Below are 6382 nucleotides of genomic sequence, written 5' to 3' on the forward strand. Positions count from 1 at the left end.
AATTGAAGATGACAAGTACATTAAGGAGAATGGGCTGAATGCATTCAAATGCATAACAGACAAATCTATCACATAGACAATCTATAAACTCAATTAAAATACCACCATATAAATCATGTTTTTGTATGTTTATCATAGACTTCCTTCCCAGCCTTCCTTCTCAAACCAAGTCACCTACCAATTTGTATGAGAGAAGACATAAGACTTTGTGTCTAAGTTTTCTTCAGCGCTTTCAACTACAGAATAAAAGCTGGTACAATTAAACATACTTCAATCTTCATTTACTTTAAAACATAATTAATAATGATTTTGTTTCAAATTTAAAGGAATCCATTTTGGGAAATACTGCTTGCTTTCTAGTGTGAGTGGTTGTTTGTGTCTGTGTCCACTGCGATGAACTGGCGACGTCTCCGGGGTGTACCCAGCCTCTCACCCGATGCCAGCTGGGATTGGCTGCAGTCCCCGCGTTACCCTGGATGGATGGATGGATGGATGGATGGATGAGAAGATCACTATCAATTAGCTCCCATTTGGAAATGTAAAACAACATTTTAGAGGGAGTTACATGCAAGAACAATTTCCTAAACAACAGCCATGTGCAGTGACTTCCTGAAGTCTTGTCACAGCAAAGATGCCAGGTTTGGTATCAGGACCTTAGCTGGCAACCTACGACATAGTCAGACATGCTGCACAGAAGTGCTGAGTGGATGGATAAACTCTTGTTTGTCAAGAAACAGTTTTCGCTTTTGGCGGAGCTAGGCCAGCTGTTTCCCCCTTTTTCCAGTCTTCATGTTAGGGCTAACTGTCTCCCGAAATTTCTAAATTCTAAAGATCTTTTTTAACCTAAGCTAGTAATATGTTCCTCTTGAAAAGTGTCTGCTTGTGAAAGGTGCAGCATCAATATATTATCACCAAATTCAATACGATCTCAAGTCACAGCTGTCATGATGCCATAAATGTCACAAGGTAGCCTATTAGTACAATAAATGCTCAGACTCACAACAGAAAATCTAAGACACAAATGAATAAAAGTCGGCTTCAGAGCCATTTAAAGTAGTTCAAAAGGTTGCTAATGTGTAGCCACATGTAATGTCAAAGACTCCAATCAGATGACCTGATACTCCTGTGAGGAATGAAAATGTAAGTTGGGGCTTGTTCAGATGAAATGAATCCTAAATTTTTAGGAGCCAATATGGAAGTGATACAGCTGGATCTGTCTGGCTGCCATAAACAAGAGGGTTTGCCAACACTGACCTGTTTAGACATGTGAGTAGAGAATTAATCCAGCATGCAGTGCTGCATTATCAGAAAATGTTGATAAGAAACAACAGGCTTTAATTAAGCAAAATATCTCAGCTGGAAAAATAGAAGCAAGTCAACATGTTGATATGGTGTTCACCTTAACTACCCGCTAAGCCCGTTCTGGGCTTGGCGCTGAAGTTTGGTTACGTCTAGGCATAGCAGAGATAACTGTTCAGGGTGAGTTTCAGGTAAGGGGAAACACATGTACGTAGACACACTGGCTCCATTACAGTGGTTACCAAGCTGGAGCTCATACACAGCGTCACAGTCTGTGCTGAAATTGTACCCATTGCAGGTATTTTGTCAGTGGTCCTTGTGCATTAAACCACAGTTGGTTTCACTCTCGATCACGGCTAAAATACTCTGTAAAACAAGATACATGCTTTTTACTTGCCCTGTTGAAACTTTTGCACCACCAATGACAAAGTTGTGTTTACAAAATGAGGCTTCACTGATTGTACTTTAGAAAAGGACAGGGGAGTCAACTAGCATTCACATGGCCACTGCGACCAAACCAGAGTAATATGAAATGAAAAAGGTGACAGGATTTTTTTTTAGGACAAAATACAGTAGTATGAAATGAGAAAAGTTCATAGTAAAGTGAAGTTCACGTGAAGTTGGGATACGAGTTTGCTGACCGTTTGCTGTAAATTTTAGATTGGATGGCTGAAAGGAGATAAAATAAACTCACATTTAATGAAAACAAATGTGGGGTAGTGTTTTATTCAAGCGCTTCAGGTTCATTGTAATTGCATTTAAACCTACATACAGTCTGTGCATTTAAACAATAGAAAAAAATCTCCTCCAGGCCACAGCACATGAAAGGTAAAGAGGTAAAAACAACTATGTGTGTTCATGTGGACACACATAAAACCACATGGATAAAACAAGTGCATTTTGTCACAACCTGCCCCCCTGACATTTTTTTACCACACCCCCAGGACAGACGGGCTAAATCCAGTTTTTACTACCTTTCCCCAATGAAAGCTTTAACTTTGTTTGTGCAGCAAAAACATCATCAAGTTTCTGTTGTAGTTGATGTATGATCCCTGTTGATGTGTGACCCTCAAACATCCGTGCAGTCGATCCTCCTCCATCCCTCCCCCCACGCAGCAGATGATAATTCCTTTCCCAGGAAAAACAGTGAGTCAAAAAGCAATCTGAGATGTTTCTGCACAAATGCAACCTGGTGGTGCCATCCTGTAAAATGCAGAGCACAGGCTAATACATTTGCTGCAGTTGTGTTAATGTCTCAGAACAACTGTGGTAACAAATCTACACACACAGCAACGGCATGCAAAGCACTTTCAATCTAGAATCCTTAAATAGAACATTATACTATATATTATATTATATATTATATAATCTTTTCTGATGCAGGAAGGTGAAGTAAAAATTAAAATCAAAAGATATTATCTATAAATGTATTCTGGTTGTTTTAATAGAATAACATCACAATCGGACTTGTCATTTGAGTACGTCCTCAGTTTGAAGATTCATGTTAAAATTATCATAAAGAGTTTTCCGAGACACTCCAGGGCAGTCAGTACAACTGTTTAAGTTTGATGGCTTGCAGAGGCCAGCAGTTTTTACAAGTTTAACTTAAGCGTAAGATTCTTTCTCAACATGTCTATGTGAAAGGGACAGTTTGCCTAAATCTCTCACACTGTTTTGAATGCTGTTTGAGGCCGGTGCCAATTAAAAGTAAAAAAAAATCCTACAGAGTGTGTTTAGCTCGAGTATGGTTCTGATACAGCAGGCCATTGTTGTGCTCTCAGTCATCTCATTGTGGTTAACTTCCTCATTTCGAGACTTGAAAGACAACTAGCAGATGAAAGTTTTTACAGCAGCATAAAAAATGTATTGACAAGATTGATATCACGTGTTTATTACTCAGTACAAAATTCAATATTAGGGGTAAACCAGAATGGGATATGGAAGTGTAACAGCTGACACCTTTAAATTTGACTAACTGTGGGTCAAGAAAACATTTCATTGTGCTTTTTATGAGGGAGGAAACAAAGCCTCTTAAATACACTTAGACCATCACCAACATGTTATATTCTGATTAAACTATGTAACCTGCAGATTGTTATGAGCAGCCAGTAAGCTTTAAGTGACAGATAATGGGGGGGGGGGGGGGGGTACAGTTCAAACAGTGACATGTAACTGCTTTAGGTTGAATATGTCTTACTGGGATCAAAGTCAGTCAAACAAAACAAAAACAGCAGTTTGAAGTTTAGTTCAACCTCTGTGACAGGTTGCAACTGCAGCAATTTCCCTCTCTTTGAGCACATACAGAAGCTCTGCAGGATGTTTACGCCTCATTTAAGAGTGTCAAGTAAGTTGATTATAAAATTGTTGTCAGCGCATCTCTCCACTTCATCCATCATTCAAGAAAAAAAAACATCTTCAAATTAGCATAGCAAACAGCTGCAAAAATCTGCAGACTAAATTCAATCTTGGGCGAATGTTGAGCCGAAACTGGCCTGGGTTGGTCTACGTAGTGGTGCAGAAGGGAAACACCTGCATGTACTTCAGGGTTCACTGACCAGCAACGCGCAAAAACCACAAGCAGAAACTCAGACACGTCTGCATGTTTCATTGCCGAAATGAATGCTTTCCTTACTTTTCCCTGCTTATTTAGATGTCTTGTTTTGTGGGAATAAAAAATAAAGCTCCTTCTTTGTCAGTGACAAACAGTTTCAACAAGCCTTGGTGGAATGAGGCCCGCTTTTCTATCTTTAAATTGCCATCCACAGTCAATGACGATAAAATAGCAAACAGCTACCAGTAGAGGTGCAAAAAAATTGTTTGATGATATTTGCTACACATTTAAATCGTGGAGGCTTGTATAAGCACTAAATACATTTTTACCTTTTGACTACAAATGAAAGGGGGCTTACCTGGGGTAACTCCCTTCACTACATCCCTAACGCCGCATGCCGCATGCTGTCCTAAGCATCTTGCTAAGTCTCTAAGCAATGAAAGATGCAGAGCAGAGAAAACTTACATCTTAATTCTTCATACCAGGCTTCATGGCAGCTCCAACTTGTACATAACTCCACAATGTGACTAGACTTTTGTGTGCTGCTGGATTTTGAATGTGCGCAGTGAGTGATGCAAAGTGTGGCTTCTAGATAGCTGATGCAAAGAGGTTTTCAAAAGAGGGGAGAACTCAATGCTTGTGATTGTTCCTGATGAGGCATTCGCTCAGGCACATTGGCGTTCAAATAACCAAAGTGTGGATGTGCTTCAGCACTATGTGTAACTAGCCTTAGAGAGGGTGTGAAGAGACAGAGAGAGAGAGAGAGGGAGGAATAAGAAAGAGAGAAAGCTGAAAAAAGTGAGTGAAAGATGGAGCCATCTGTCCATGAAGGCAACAGTTATTTCTCATTGTCAGTCTGATTAGTCAGTTTAGCCTGTGGGCTGGGTTTCAGCCCTGATCATATCTTAGCCGCCACCTTCAGTACACTTTAAGGACATGGGCTGCTGTCTCCATCAGTCACTTCACTACTGACTCACTCCTATCAGAGCCTCATGCTGCAGGTGCCCACAAGACACTGAGGATCCTTAACACAGGTTATACTAACTACCTGACTATAAAAAGTGGGTGACTCATCCCTTTGGGTGTGTGAATTCATGTTCAACACATCTGCTATTCACAACAGTGTTTATGCTTCAGCTTTTTTATAAAAGACTAAATCAACATATCTGTGAACACAAGTTTAAAAACAAAGACAAATCTCCAAAAATGAAAGCTAAATACACACAAGCATGCAAATCTGCTCCCCGTTGTCTCAAAGCACACACTCACAGTCTAGATTTTACAGTAAGCTGTACATACATTTTGATTAACTATTATAATAATAACCTTCTAGCTGTTGTGTCACAATTTTTCCCCCTTAGGCTCACATTCCATTGCTAATTATATAATGACTTGTTTTAAAAATGACCACTCAGAGAAGACAAAAGGCAGAGCTTAATACAGTCAATAAACATGTCAAGTCAGATGTCATCGTATGTGTATGCACAAGAAGAGAAACTGCCTGAGGCCTGTTGTAGAGTACACCACAGTGCACATACATTCCTCTAGAGGTCCCTAAGTCCTGCTGACATGTCATTAGTGTTAAAGAAAGGTCTCATACATTGGCAGCAGTAGCTATGATGATTCAGGTGCAAATCCATCGACTTACGTATAAATGTGGAGGGTAGGTTGTACTTGAAATGAGAAAAGAATCATAAATGAGGCAGGAGGAGACGATGCAGACACAGCTGGTAGACAAACAGGCGATTAACACAGCACAGACAGGTGATATGGAAAGGTGGAATTTTCTTTTAAGCTATTGGCGTCATCATTCAGGGCTTGCCACTTTTGGCAAGAACCAAATTCAAAATCATGCCGACAAAGATAATTACACAGAATAATAGAATAATATAGCTACAGCAGTGTTGTACCTCTCTAAACTTAATGAGGTCAAATACCAGTAAACTAAGTCAAACTACAAACACGACAGCAAATAAAGGATAATGTTGCTTCGTGGCCGCTGGATGTGGAAATGTGCAGAAAATGTTAATAATAAAGTGATCACATGTCATAGTGTTTACACCCTGATCCATTGGCCCTAAGTGGCCAAAAAACTATTGCTGCTGAGAGAAGGGAGATGGCAGATGTCAAAGGTCAAGTCTGTACCACAGTGAGGTATGTGTGGAATGCACAGTGGTTTTTGTCTGAATGCCCATGCCATGAACTTTGACCAATACACTGAGCAAAAACCAGCAGCTGTCAAAAAGAGGGGCCTTAAGGATGAGTTAAGGGTGCAGATTTGTTCATTTCCATTTTTAATTATACATTTTTGGATTCACCACATAAAACCGAGGCAGCAATTACAGTAACTCCAATTCCACATGTCTGTTTTCAAACACACTGAAATAGGCAATAAAACTATAAACATATATACATATATATATACACACACATACATACACACGCACACACACACACACACATACATACATATATATGTTACAATTTCAAATACCTTCAATACCCCTGGCACCATACAACAGGGTAGCTTAC

The 6382-nt window shown here is 39.7% G+C and overlaps 1 long non-coding RNA gene across 1 annotated transcript; it reads right to left on the reverse strand.

Annotated features, from left to right (window-relative positions):
• Positions 1–2009: 2009 nt before the first annotated feature.
• On the reverse strand, positions 2010–4388 carry LOC119882635. The gene is made up of 2 exons (XR_005440526.1): positions 4316–4388; positions 2010–2502 (listed from the first exon to the last, which is right to left on the reverse strand). It is a non-coding gene; the product is annotated as an uncharacterized LOC119882635 (long non-coding RNA).
• Between the last annotated feature and the right edge of the window lie 1994 nt (positions 4389–6382).

This window comes from Micropterus salmoides, unplaced genomic scaffold (assembly GCF_014851395.1).
Source record: "Micropterus salmoides isolate LMB-PRFRI ecotype aquatic unplaced genomic scaffold, ASM1485139v1 Ms_hic_scaffold_3, whole genome shotgun sequence".
Classification (NCBI taxonomy): Eukaryota; Metazoa; Chordata; class Actinopteri; order Centrarchiformes; family Centrarchidae; genus Micropterus; species Micropterus salmoides.